This window comes from Mauremys reevesii, linkage group 14 (genome assembly GCF_016161935.1).
Source record: "Mauremys reevesii isolate NIE-2019 linkage group 14, ASM1616193v1, whole genome shotgun sequence".
Lineage (NCBI taxonomy): Eukaryota > Metazoa > Chordata > Testudines > Geoemydidae > Mauremys > Mauremys reevesii.
Window position 1 is genome coordinate 29,360,614 of NC_052636.1, and position 14,782 is coordinate 29,375,395.

The 14,782-nt window shown below is 55.8% G+C and overlaps 1 long non-coding RNA gene across 1 annotated transcript; it reads left to right on the forward strand.

Annotated features, from left to right (window-relative positions):
- Positions 1 to 1,965: 1,965 nt before the first annotated feature.
- On the forward strand, positions 1,966 to 14,196 carry LOC120381990. The gene is made up of 3 exons (XR_005588211.1): positions 1,966 to 2,131; positions 3,827 to 3,943; positions 14,137 to 14,196. It is a non-coding gene; the product is annotated as an uncharacterized LOC120381990 (long non-coding RNA).
- The last annotated feature ends 586 nt before the right edge of the window (positions 14,197 to 14,782 follow it).

Sequence of the window (14,782 nt, forward strand, 5' to 3'; positions counted from 1 at the left end):
AGAATTCAGGGCAACAGGTTCCCTCGAAGGAAGAAGTTGCTGGGATTTAGAAACACGGGGAACAGCCCCAAACCTGAGAGGATTTTTAATTGATATTGACATAGAAAGAGGGAAATCGTGAGCTTTGAGATCAATGTTCAGAAATGAAAAATAAAGGGTGGAAATCTGAGCAATTTTGGATCTATTTTTGCCAATTATAGAGAGGAAAGTGTAAAAGAGGGATTTTATATCAGTTGTTGGCATGAGGTAAAATCTGAGTGTATTTCACATCAATATTTGATAAATGACTAGAACATGGGCAAGTGGGAAATGGGCAACATTTGCAAACATTTTGTATCCATGTTCAAGAATCTGAGGAAAGGTGTAAATCTGAGATTTTCTTTGTATTTTATCATGAGAGAGACAAGGAAAAAATCTCAGGGGATATTCACTTAGAATTAGACAACTAAGGAAAAGTGGGGCAAATGTTTAGAGTATTTTATATCAGTCCTTGAGATTTGCAGAGAAAACAAGTCACAAGCTAAGCAATTGATAACATGAGAGAAAAATACCAAGATCTGAGGGGGATTTTATGTTGCTATTAAATAACTAGAGGGAAAAGGGAGACTGTTTGCCTGGATTTTATGAGACTGTCCAATACAGAAACACAAAGTGATGGTTCCCCCCCACTGCCACCATTCACATGGGCAGCAGGGAGCCTGGAAGGAGCTGATTTAAGGGGGGAGGGGAGGGCTGGAAGGCTCCCTGGATAAAGGAAGGGGGCGGAAGTGGGGGACGGGCAGGTGACTGGCAACTGAGGGCTGGGGGAAACTGTGTTGATAGTTTGGGGTCAGTGGGTGGGATTGGGAAGCTCGGGTCTGGACAGTCTCCGTGGGGGACACGTGCTTTTCCATCCCCGCACTGGCAGAGAACGGGCATCTCCTCCCACCCCCACTCCAGGGGCAGCCATGTGCTGGGGAATGACTCAGGGCAACAATTTCCCACCTAAATGAGAACAAATCGCTGCAGATAAAATGGGTGGGAAAAGCTGCCCCATGGGAGAGATTTTAAATTGACACTTGAGAAGTAGAGAGAGACCAGGGGGAAATCATGGGAGGTTAGAGAGCTGATCGGGGGAGGGGGGGAAATCTCCCTGGATTTTCTAGCCACGTGTGATAATGGGGAAAAGGGGAAAAGCTGGAGAGACTTTGTATGTGGGAGGACGGGGCACAAACAGGGCAGGATTCAGTGAACTCACCTCCCCCCCCCCCGCGGGAATTTCCTGGCTGCACAAAACAGTTCAAATGTCCCGCCCCAATGACCCCCCCCCGCAACCCCGACTCCCCCCCTGCGCCCCCCCAGCAAAACGCCTGCTCCCCCGCCCGGATCTATCCTTTAGTCCCCTCCTGACCCAGCCCCCACCTGCCTGACCCCCCCCATCAATTCCCTGCTCAGCCCCCGGCCCCGCTCCGCTCCCTCCCAGCGGAACTTTCCGGCTGATACGGGCAGAGGGAAGGGCAGCGGCTTCAGCAGCTGCTACTGAGCATGCGCAGTGCCCGGGAGCAGCACAGGGCTATTGGGAGCGATTTAATGCACCGCCGGGCCCCGCCCCCCATCCGGGGCGGGGGCGGATCCTGCTGCGGCTCCGCTGGGGCCGAGGCGGCTCCGAGGCTTCTCCCGGGTTCCCCGGGGCAGAGTCACGTGCCCGCCCCCAGCGCCCCCGGGGTCTCTCACTCCCCAGGGGCTCCGGGCGGGGCTGGGGCGGGCAGAGCCCGGGGCTGCCCGGGGGGCGGGGCCCAGCTGGAGAAACCCCCCCCGGCCGGGCCCCCCCGCACAGACCCCCCCCGGGGAGCAGCAGCGGCTCAGCCCGGGCCCGGCTCACGCGGAGGCGGCAGAAGCAGCTTTGTTCTCCCGCCCCCAGCGGGGCTCGCACGGAGCATGCGCAGTAACAGCTGCTGGAACCCGCCTTCCCTGGGCTGCGGAGAGAGCGGAAGCGGCCCCGGGGCAGGCTGGGAGTTGTAGTTCCTGTCTCTCCCTGGACCGGAAGTGACGTCGGCAGAGGAGACGGAGCCGGGCTGGAAAGGAGCGTTGAGCGCTGCGGCTCTGCCTGGCTCGCGCGGGGCCGTTGGAGCCTCTCCCGGGCCGGAGAAGGGTTGGTGCCGGTGGGGCTCTGGGCATGCGCAGATCGCGGCGGGAGAGCCCTTCATTAACCGTGGCCGGGGGGGAGGTGACCCCCCGAGGAGCGGGGAGAGAAAGGGGGGGCTGAGATCCCCTCGGATTTACCGCTGCCCCCTCCCGTGGGGACCCCCCTCCTCCCCCGTCCTGCCCCCTTTCTCCCTAGAGAGCCACGAGCAGCGCCCAGGGTGACCCCTCCCCAACCCCTGAGAAGTCCCCTGTCCCCCCCCCCGATTGTGCCCCATTTTCTATCCCCATCGCCAGTGGTCAGTTCAGGTCTCAGGTTTGGGGGGTTTCCCCCATTTACACCTGCAGGGATTTTTACTTGTTCGGGTGGTAAATGGTTCCCCCGTGGGATTCCTGAGCTGGGCAGAGGGTGAATGGGCAGAGGCTGGGGGGGCCCTGAGACAGGGACACCTCTGGGCTGGGCTGGGGGGGCCACTCTCTGCTGGCAACGGGGCCTGGGAAGGGCCAGGGAGGGGAGGGAGGAGCAAGTGTCCCCCATGGAGACGGCCCAGCCCCAGGTTTCCCCTCCCAGCTACTTCCCCTCCCCCACCTGCCCAACCCAGCAGCCCCCCCTCACCAACTGCTAGTCCAGGGGTAGCCAACCTATGGCACACGAGCTGATTTTCGTGTTTCTGCCCCCACAATTTGCCAGATGCTGCAGGACCAGGGGCGGCTCTAGGCACCAGCAAAACAAGCTGGTGCCTAGGGCGGCAAAATGTAGGGGGCGTCCCCTGCCGCCGGGGAGGGCGGGAGGCTGGGCCGGCGGACCTGCCGCCGTCATGGCTGCGGCAGGTCGACCGGAGCCCGGGACGAGTGGACCTGCCGCAGGCATGACTGCGGAGGGGGCGCTCGTCCCGCGGCTCGGCTGGACCTCCCGCAGGCATGACTGCGGCAGGTCAACCGGGACCGCGGCACCCGCCGCAGTCATCCCGCAGGTCCGCTCGTCCCGGCTCGGTCGACCTGCCGCAGCGGGAGCTCAACCGAGCCGCGGGAAGAGGGGACCCGCCGCAGGACCGGGAAGGGCGGCGCAGCGCGCTGCTTGGGGCAGCGTGATTTCTAGAGCCGCCTGTGCAGGACCACTGCCTGGCCTGGCCACCGGTCCGAGGAGGCTCTGCATTTTAATTTAATGTTAAATGAAGTTTCTTAAACATTTAAAAACCTCATTTACTTTACATGCAACAGTAATTTAGTTCTATATTATAGACTTACAGAAAGAGACAGTCTAAAAACATTAAAATGTATTACTGGCACGCAAAACCTTACATTAGAGTGAATAAATGAAGACTTGGCACAGCACTTCTGAAAGGTTGCTGACCCTTGTACTAGTCACATTCCCAGATCCCACTGCCAGCCCCTCCCCATAGCCAGTGACCTCACTCCAGCCCCACTCCTCTTCCTTGTGAAAGCCACATCACCCAGGGATCCCTGCCGGCCATGTGAATGTGAGGCAAGAAGAATCCATCCCATTCTGTTGTTGATTTACTATCGCTGTATAATCTCCTCAAATTTCCCCTCTTTCCTCTTGAGTGGTTGAATGGTGACATAAAATCTCCCCACATGATGCTTGTCCCTTATATTGGCAAATATTTAGTTTGTGCCCCATTTTCTCCTCAGTTCTGAAATACTGATATCAAATGCTCAAAAATCTTCCCACTTTTCTCTCCAGGTGTGTGACTGAGATCAGGGCTCTTATTGTACTGAGCGTGTTCCTGTTATGACAGCTGCTGCAGAGACCCCAACTGAGACCTGGGCCCTGTTCTGCCAGCCACTGAAGAGACCCCAGGTGAGATCAGACCCCACTGTTGTGCCAGGTAAAACTGAGACCTGGACCGAGATCATGGCCCCCCTTGTGCCAGGCAGCGCATGACTGTGACCCAAACTGCTGTGTCCATTGTGCTGGGCATTTCAGAGACCTCGACTGAGATCTGTGTCCCTGTTGGGTCTGGCACTGCACTGACCCCGACCCAGATCATGCCCCACCACTGTACTGGGCACTGCACAGACCCTGACAGAGATCCTGCCCCCACAATTTGCCAGATGCTGCAGGGAACCCGAACAAAATCCGGGATCCTGCAATGCTGGGAGTTGCAGAGTCCCCGACTGAGGTCAGGCCCCTGTTCTGCAGGGCTTTGCATAGACACTGACCAAGATCAAGGTCCCCATTGTGACAGGTGCTGAACAGACACCAATGGTATCTCTACCCTGCCGTTAAAACCCCCCAGCTGGCCCATGCCAGGTGACTCAGGCGAAGGGGCTGTTTAATTGCAGTGTAGATGTCTGGGCTCGGGCTGGAGCCAGGCTGTAGGACCCTGCGAGGTGGGAGGGTGCCAGACCTTGGGCTGCAGCCCCAGCCGGAGCATGGACACCACAATTAAACAGCCCCACAGCCTGAGCCGTGTGAGCCCAAGTCAGCGGACACGGGCCAGCCGCCGGTGTCTGACTGCAGTGTGGACATGCCCACAGGGACAGAGAGGCCTCGCCACAAAAAGCTCAAAGGCTAAATAGGCCAATGGTGGGAGGCGACTCTCCATTTTACAGATGGGGAAACTGAAGCTCAAAGAGCTGAAGTAATTTGCTCAAGTTTGCATGGAGAATTTGGGGCAGAACCCAGATTGTTTGAATTCTTGCCTCTCCCCTTAACCCCAAGCCCAGCGTGTGTGTGTACAGCGTTGTTTTGGTCAGTGTTTGCCTTTCATTGGCTTCCAAGGGAGGCTGTGGAATTTCCTTCATTGGAGGTTTTTAAGACCAGGTTAGAGAGACACCAGTCTGGGAATGTCTAGGGATACTTGGTCCTGCCTCAGCACAGGAGGCTTGAGGAGATGACCTCTCAAGATCCCTTCCAGGCCTCTATTGAAATAATTCTCTTTTGTGCTGTGTCCTGTTCTACGCTGAGGTGTTTTGCATGGTGCCATTTGGAACTGTGATCGCACCATGTTGTGTAGCAGTTTTATGCTGCACTGTTTTGCCTCAGCATGTTTGGTGCCTGTGTTGTGCTGGTTTGAGATGAGCTCTTTTTTTTTTTTTTTTCTTCATTGTGTAATATTGTCCTAGGGTGTGTTAGTTTGCATCGTGTTTTCTTTTCCTCTATATTGTCATTATATGCTGTGGCTTTTGTTGTTTCTTTTTTCCTTTTTTTTCCCTGAGTTTCCTGACATTATGTTGTGGTGGGTTTTACTCTGGATGTTGTGTTTTATACGTATATATTTCATGGCATCCTAGAAATGTAGAGCTGGACAGGACCTCAAGATGTCATCAAGTCCAGCTCTCTCTGCTGAGGCAGGAGCAAGTATATGTAATTTATCTCCGGCAGAGCTTTGTCCTACTTGTTCTTAAAAACTTCCAGGGACAGAGACTCCCCAGCCCCCCTTGTAAGACTATTCCAGAGCTGACCTGCCTTAGCTCTGGGGACACCCACACAGACTGTAGTGGTGAGCAGCTCTGGAGAGAGAGGAGACCCCAGTGAGTGGCAGCTGGGTAAAGAGACTGAAGTTGGGAGGAGAAACATTGACGCGTCCAAGGTCACCCAGGCTGTCCGTGACTGAGCTACAAATAGGTTCTAGTGCCACCGTACTGCTGTTTCTGAAGGTCTCTGCCGCCCTGGTGTTTTAGGCACTGGTGCAAACCCTTAGTACAGACAGAAGTTACACTAGTGCACTCTGATTGGCACTGGTGCACCAGGTCCTAGTTTGAAGGTTGGAGGTGGGGGCGGGGGGCAGTGACCTCACAGAGGCCTGGGGCTGACTGAACAGTGCAGCTGGTAAGGGAGGGGCAGCAGTGAGTGCTGGAGGTATGAGCCAGGAGCACAGCCCCACAGGGCTGGACACTGACTTCTGACCCAGGGGACACACCCAGAGGCGTTGCCAGCAAAATGCCGCTGAATTTCGGTTCACCGGCCAGTATGCGGGCGCACTTAGACGCCCTGGTGGGCGCTGTGGCATCCGCAGGCACCACGTTGGGGACCCCTGTTCTAAGCTGTCAACCCTGCCTGAGGCCGCGGGGCCCTGTCTTCCTCTCTTGGGGCACCAGGTGAAACAGCACAAGAGTCGACTGTCAGCAAACGAGGGTAAATAAAGGAATGAAAGAAAAGAAGTGGGGGGGACTTTGGACAGATCCCAACAGGATATGGGGCCCTGGGAGACTCTCAGTCCCCTTCAGAGTTCACTGGGTCTCCAGCATTGCCTTTGAGGGTGTTGCTCCCACACCCTCCCCTCCCCCTTTACTGCCACCACAAAGCCTGTCACCGTCACTTCCTGAGAGGTGACCCCAGAGGGTGTGTTTTGTTATCCCTCTCCCTCCCCGAACCGGACCCCTTGTGCACCCTCCGTCACTCACCTCTGAGGAGACAAGGCGGATCGTGGGGCACGGGAGATGCTGTGCTGGAGATGGGTGGCAGCCTGGACCCTCCTAGAAGGTTGCCGGGATGCTGACATGCCCTGGAGGAGAACGGGGGTTTGGTGGAGACCACAGACCCTTTGGCCCACACTGTGTCCCTGTGAAGCCTGCTCTGCAGTGCTGCCAATTGCTGCTGGTGGTGTTGTGCCCGTAAGTCTCTGTAACGCTGTCCCCAGTGACTGGAGAGCACGAGCACCGGCCTCAGGCAGACTGGTGAGAAGCAGGGAACAAACCCCAAATTGGGTGTGAGGTCTGTATGGAGATTTCACCAACCAAGTATCCAGTGTAAACGCTTCAGGCTCTGTAACAGCATTAACATGGAATCACAGACAGTCCCCTTGGGTGATCCCATATATCTCACCACGCAGGTGAGCTCACCTTTGTGACAGATGGTCCCTGGCACTGGGCGTTCTCAACCTTTTTCTTTCTGAGGTCCCCCCTCCCCCCAGCATGCTATAAAAACTCCACAGCCCACGTGGGCCACAGTAACCAGAGCTGGCGTTAGGGGGGATGCCACAGGGGCCACCACAAAGCTCCATCGCTCAGGCCAGGGGTCTCAAACACCCGGGCTGCATACGGCCTGCGGGGCTCTTGGGTGTGGCCGCCAAGCTCCCCTCTGCCTACCCGCGGGATGGCCCCCGTGGCGCTGCGAGCCCCGTGCCGCTGTCTGGAGCAGCTGGCAGCTCGCCCCTCCCGGCTGGGGGAGGGGGAAAGAGGCAGAGGGCTCCTGCATTGCCTCCTTCCAGGCACCGCCCCCCACAGCTCCCATTGGCCGGGAACAGGGAACCGCGGCCAATGGGAGCATCGCGGGAGGTACCTAGAGGAGCGGCAAGAGAGCGCACGCCGGAGCCCGTCCCCCCCGTCCCCGAGGCTTCAGGGACATGGAGCAGCGCGGGGCCGGGGGCCAGGGCAGGCAGGCAGGGAGCCTTCCTTGGCCCCGGTGCCCACTGCTGCCACCCCGGAGCTGCTCTAGGTAACCGGCGCCGGGCTGGAGCCTGCACCCCAACCCCCTGCCCTGAGCCCCCTGCCACATCCCACACCCCTCCTGCACCCCAGCTCCCTGCCCTGAGCCTCCTGCCGCATCCCACACCCCTCCTGCACCCCAGCTCCCTTCCCTGAGCTCCCTGCCGCATCCCACACCCCTCCTGCACCCCAGCTCCTTCCCTGAGCCCCCTGCATCATCCCACACGCCTCCTGCACCCCAGCTCCCTTCCCTGAGCCCCTGCCACATCCCACACCACTCCTGCACCCAGCTCCTGCCCTGAGCCTCCTGCCGCATCCCACACCCTCCTGCACCCCAGCTCCTTCCCTGAGCTCCCTGCCGCATCCCACACCCCTCCTGCACCCCAGCTCCTTCCCTGAGCCCCTGCCACATCCCACATCCCTCCTGCACCCCAGCTCCTGCCCTGAGCCCCTGCCACATCCCACACCCTCCTGCACCCCATCTCCCTTCCTGAGCTTCCTGCCGCATCCCACACCCTCCTGCACCCCAACCCCTGCCCTGAGCCCCTGCCACATCCCACACCCTCCTGCAACCCAACCCCCTGCCCTGAGCTCCCTGCCGCATCCCACACCTCTCCTGCACCCCAGCTCCCTTCCCTGAGCTTCCTGCCTCATCCCACACGCCTCCTGCACCCCAGCTCCCTTCCCTGAGCTTCCTGCCTCATCCCACATCCCTCCTGCACCCCAGCTCCCTGCCCTGAGCCCCCTGCCTCATCCCACACCCCTCCTGCACCCCAGTTCCCTGCCCTGAGCCCGCTGCCACATCCCCCACCCCCACTCCTTGCCCTGAGCCCCCTGCCGCATCCCACACCCCAACCCCTGCCCTGAGCCCCTGCCACATCCCACACCCCTCTGCACCCCAGCTCCTTCCCTGAACCCCTGCCACATCCCGCACCCCTCCTGCACCCCAACCCCCTGCCCTGAGCCCTCTGCCGCATCCCACACCCCTCCTGCACCCCAGCTCCCTGCCCTGAGCCCCCTGCCGCATCCCATACCCCCTCTGCACCCCAGCTCCCTGCCCTGAGCGCGCTGCCACATCCCACACCACTCCTGCACCCCAGCTCCTGCCCTGAGCCCCTGCCACATCCCACACTCTCCTACACCCCAGCTCCCTTCCCTGAGCCCCCTGCCGCATCCCACACCCCAGCTCCCTTCCCTGAGCCCCCTGCCTCATCCCACACCCCTCCTGCACCCCAGCTCCCTGCCCTGAGCCTCCTGCCGCATCCCACACCCCTCCTGCACCCCAGCTCCCTTCCCTGAGCACCCTGCCGCATCCCACACCCCTCCTGCACCCCAGCTCCCTTCCCTGAGCCCCCTGCCGCATCCCACACCCCAACCCCCTGCCCTGAGCCCCCGCCGCACCCTGCACCATTTCTGCACCCCCTGGGGGCAGCGTTGGGGTGGGGACTTTGGGGTAGGGGTTGGATTGGGGCAGGGAAGGGGTGGAGTGGGGGCAGGGCCGGAGGCAGCAAAGGTGGGTGTCAGTGATGCGGCCCTCGGTTCAATGCACTAGTCCTCATGTGGCCCTCGTGCTCGTTTGAGTTTGAGACCCCTGGCCTAGGCTTTGGCTTCAGCCCCGGGTGGTGGGGCTCAGGGCCCTGACTTCAACCCCATGCGCTGGGAGTTGAGCTTTCTGCCCTGGGCCTCAGCAAGTCTAATGCCGGCCTTGCTAGGCAGCCCCCTGAAAGCTGCTCACGGCCCCCCAGGGGGCCCCAGTCCCCTGGTTGAGAACCCCTGCCTTACCCCACTGCCTTACCCCCTGGTTCGCAGCTGAGTGCTTTTTTATAACAGTCAGGCCCAGCTGGAACAAAGCACTCCCAAATCACACTGTTCAAACAAGCAATCAAACAATCAAGCACACGGTCAAACTGTCCCCTCAACAGACACTCAGATACTCACCAGCGCAGTCCCCCTAATGCAGCACTTAGCGTACCTCTCTGCTCAGTCAGCTCCCAGGCAAACTCCTTCTGTTTGCCTCTTTGCTGTTTGCTGCTCAGCTGGTTTGCAGATGACTGCCTTTTTTCTTTGTGGCGAAAGAAGTAGTTCGGGACTATTTAGAAAAGCTGGACGAGCACAAGTCCATGGGACAGGATGCGCTGCATCCGAGGGTGCTAAAGGAGTTGGCCGATGAGATTGCAGAGCCATTGGCCATTATCTTTGAAAAATCATGGCGATTGGGGGAGGTCCCGGATGACTGGAAAAAAGCTAATGTAGTGCCCATCTTTAAAAAAAGGGAAGAAGGAAGATCCAGGGAACTACAGGCCAGTCAGTCTCACCTCAGTCCCTGGAAAAATCATGGAACAGGTCCTCAAGGAATCAATTCTGAACCACTTAAAGGAGGGGAAAGTGATCAGGAACAGTCAGCATGGATTCACCAAGGGCAAGTCATGCCTGACTAACCTAATTGCCTTCTATGATGAGATAACCGGCTCTGTGGATGAGGGGAAAGCAGTGGATGTGCTATTTCTGGACTTTAGCAAAGCTTTTGATACAGTCTCCCACAGTATTCTTGCCAGCAAGTTAAAGAAGTCTGGGCTGGATGACTGGACAGTCAGGTGGATAGAAAACTGGCTAGATGGTCGGGCTCAACGGGTAGTGATCAATGGTTCCATGTCTTGTTGGCAGCTGGTATCAAGTGGAGTGCCGCAAGGGTCGGTGCTGGGGCCGGTTTTGTTCAATATTTTCAGTAACGATCTGGAGGATGGTGTGGACTGCACCCTTAGCAAGTTTGCAGATGACACTAAACTGGGAGGAGTGGTTGATACGCTGGAGGGTAGGGATAGGATACAGAGGGACCTAGACAAATTAGAGGATTGGGCCAAAAGAAATATGATGAGGTTCAACAAGGACAAGTGCAGAGTCCTGCACTTAGGACCAGGGCCGGCTCCAGGCACCAGCGCGCCAAGCGCGCGCTTGGGGAGGCATCGTGGGGGAGGGCGGCAGATGGCCCCGGTGGACCTCCCGCAGGCATGCCTGCGGGAGGTCCACCGGAGCCGCCGACCCGCAACCCTGATTCCCGGCCGACTGGGATTTAAAAGGCTCTGCGCTGCCCGCTGCCCTCTGATTCCCGGCCGCGGCTTGGATTTAAAAGGCTCTGGTCTCCCCGTCGCGGCGGGCAGCCCGGAGCCCTCTGATTCCCAGCGGCGGCTGGGATTTAAAAGGCTCTGGGCTCCCGGGCAGCCCGGAGCCCTCTGATTCCCGGCCACGGCTGGGATTTAAAGGCTCTGGGTTCCCGCGCGGGAGCCCAGAGCCCTTTAAACGCGCCGGCCACCCAACGGGCACACGGACTGCCCCCCCCCCCCCCCCCCAGCCCAGGGCGGCAATTCAGCAGTCTGCTTGGGGCGGCAAAAACTGTAGAGCCGGCCCTGCTTAGGACGGAAGAATCCCATGCACTGCTACAGACTAGGGACCGAATGGCTGGGCAGCAGTTCTGCAGAAAAGGACCTAGGGGTTACGGTGGACGAAAAGCTGAATATGAGTCAACAGTGTGCCCTTGTTGCCAAGAAGGCTAATGGCATTTTGGGTTGTATAAGTAGGGGCATTTCCAGCAGATCGAGGGATGTGATCATTCCCCTCTATTCAGCACTGGTGAAGCCTCATTTGGAGTACTATGTCCAGTTTTGGGCCCCACCCTACAAGAAGGATGTGGATAAACTGGAGAGAGTCCAGCGGAGGGTAACAAAAATAATTAGGGGGCTGGAACACATGACTTCTGAGGAGAGGCTGAGGGAACTGGGATTGTTTAGCCTGCAGAAGAGAAGAATGAGGGGGGATTTGATAGCTGCTTTCAACTACCTGAAAGGGGGTTCCAAAGAGGATGGATCTAGACTGTTCTCAGTGGTAGAAGATGACAGAACAAGGAGTAATGGTCTCGAGTTGCAGAGGGGGAGGTTTAGGTTGGACATTAGGAAAAACTTTTTCACTAGTAGGGTGGTGAAGAACTGGAATGGGTTACCTAGGGAGGTGGTGGAATCTCCTTTAGAGGTTTTTAAGGTCAGGCTTGACTAAGCCCTGGCTGGGATGATTTAGTTGGGTTTGGTCCTGCTTTGAGCAGGGGGTTGGACTAGATACCTCCTGAGGTCCCTTCCAACCCTGAGATTCTATGATTCTATGAATCACAGCAATGTTCAGGTTACTGCCAGTCCCAAAGGACCAGTCACTTCCTTAGGTCAAATGACTCTTAGATCTTCCAACAAAGACAACACTTGTAGTCAGTCCTGTCATAACCTGTATTAATATTTATTTAAAAGGAAATGAGAGTTGTTTACAAAGTTAAAGCAGGTAATCCTATAGATGCAGATGAGTTACAGTCTGAAATTTCAAATGGTAATAGAAGCTTCTATAATAAGCAAGCTCTGCATATTCTTTAGGACTAACCCCGGCTAGGCAGCTGGGGATCTCTTGCTGATGCGTAAAAACTTTGCCCCCCCGAGTCCAAGCAGCATACAGATCATCAGTTCCTTCTGTATGGGGTTTTTCATCCCCTTCCTGCCATGTGCTCTGTCCTGGAAACTCAGCTAATGGAAAGTCAAGAGCACAACAACAGTCTTGTGTCTTCTTTAACGTCCCATAATAGTGTCTCTGGTGTTGATGGACCTTTCCTGCCAGGCAGGGTGTAATGCATTCGGTTGCCAATCAGCACTTCACCTAGGTAAAGTCTCTCTCCTGTCTGGTGATTTACAGAGCCACAGAGGCTCACAATGCAACTAGTCAGATATTAACCCATGCAGCAACTCACAAGCATTTAATGAAGTCTAAAGATGTTCTTATAATCCTAATACCTGTTTTATCAATACTAACACAGGTGAGTCAGACTGATTCCACTGTGTGTTTGTCCATGTTCAGTTAAGACACAAGGGCTTGTGTAAGAGCTAACACCTCATCTGCCAGTGTCACAGGCAGGCTGGGCAGGGATGGTGTCTCTAGCCTCTGTTTCCAGAAGCTGGGAATGGGTGACAGGATGGCCAGTTGATGGTTACCTGTTCTGTTCTTTCCCTCTGATGCACCTGGCATTAGCCACTGAGCTAGACGGACCATTGGTCTGAGGCAGTGGGCCCTTCTTATGTTCACAGTCTGTATGAGGCTGTGGGACTTGCTGGGGAGCCACAGAAAGGAACAAGATGTGCTGAGGCAAGAAGGCCCAGTCTCAGAGCCCCCGGGGTCACGCTTCCCAAAAGCTAAAACTAGGCCCAGCCCATGAAGGGGGCACTGCCAGGAGAGACTGGATAAAGGCTGGAGCATCAAACAGCTTTGTAAACCTGAGAGAGCTGCCTTGGGGACAGTGACAGGGAGAATCCCCAGAGTGACTCCTTTGATTCTGCTCTTCTCTGGCCTTTTTTCATAGAATCATAGAACTGGAAGGGACTTTGGGAGGTCATCTAGGCCAGTCCCCTGCACTCAAGGCAGGACTCAGTATTATCTAGACCATCCCTGAGGTGTTTGTCCAGCCTGCTCTTAAAAATCCCCAGTGATGGAGATTCCACAACTTCCCTACGCTATTTGTTCTGGAGTGTAACCACTCTGACAGTTAGGAATTTTTTTCCTAATCTCCATCCTAAATTGCCCTTGCTGTAATTTAAGTCCGTTGCTTCTTCTCCTATCCTCAGAGGTTAAGAACAATTTTTTCTTACACATCCCTGTAACAACCTTTTATGTACTTGAAAACTATTATCATGACCTCTCTACTCCAGACTAAACTAACCCAATTTTTTCAATCTTCCCTCATAGGTCATGTTTTCTAGACCTTTAATCATTTTTGTTGCTCTTCTCTGAACTTTCTCCAATTTGTCCACATCTTTCCTCATATGTGGCACCCACAAATGGACACAGTACTCCAGTTGTGGCCTAATCCGCACAGAGTGGAGTGGAAGAATTACTGCTTGTGTCTTGCTTACAGTACTCCCTCAAATACATCCCAGAATGATGTTTGCCTTTTGCACTGTTGACTTATACTTAGCTTGTGATCCGCTATGACCCCCAGCTCCCTTTCTGCAGTGCTCTTGCCTGGGCAGGAATTTCCCATTTTGTACGTGTGCACCTGATTGTTCCTTCCTAAATGAAGCACTTTGCATTTGTCCTAATTGAATTTCATCCTATTTACTTCAGGCCTTTTCTCCAGATCATTTTGAATTTTAATAATAGAATATCAGGGTTGGAGTATCTAGTCCAATCCCCTGCTCAAAGCAGGACAAATCCCCAGACAGATTTTTTCCCCAAATCCCTAAATGGCCCCCTCAAGGATTGAACTCACAGCCTTGGGTTTAGCAGGCCGATGCTGAAACCACTGAGCTCTCCCTCCCTGGTCTATCCTCTAAAGCACTTGCAACCCCTCCCAGCTTGGGATTGTCTGCAAACTTGGTAAGTATAACAGAGGATGTTACTGGGAGGGTTTCACCGTGTCTCAGAGGGTTACACCATGGTGGGAGGGGGCTAGGCCTGTACTGGAATAAGGTCACTCTGTGCTTCACAGTGTGGCAGAACCTAGAGTGTCCATTAACAGTGAAAATTCAGGGGGGAATCAGCATGTGGAATGGACAAAAGCCCCCTCTGCATTCTCTCACATTGCCCTTCTCGTCCTGGCAGGCTGCAGGTTAACGTCCACGTTTTGCGCCAGATCATTTCATCCTCCCAAAGGGAAGGAAATGGCTGCAATGGAGCTGGTTCAGGTAAGGGATTACCAGGGAGCTGGTGGTGGGTTCTGCTTGGAGGAAGAGGAGCAGTAAATGCATAGGAGGGTAGGAGCGGCTGGAGGTGGTGGGAGGCAGGAAATATCTCGGGTGGAGAAAGGGAGGGGACAGGATGTGACAAACCTGCTGAGATTTATGTAATTTAGGGTGTGATGGGTTGTCACCCCGGGGTGCAGTCTGGGAGGGTTCTGGGAACCGCTGTGCCCTCTAACCCTCAAGCTGGGCTGGCCCTTCTCACGCTGCTTTGCTGGAGATTCAGCCAGCCTCTCCAGGGCCTGTTATCACCCAACACGACAGCAGGTGGCGCCATGCATCCAACTAAGCTACCTGAGTGCTTTACCTGAGCCACTCAAGGACAGATAGACGACAACAGCCAATTTCCCAGCTCCCCAACCTTGCACACCTGCTGTAGTATAAATTTAGAATTATACCATCTTATAGTGCACAGGGATCTGTATAATGTAAGCTCGTTAATATAGTTCGCCTTCCCCTCGATATGGAAAAGATGTGCACAACAAGCCTGTGCTAACCAAGCTCAGCTT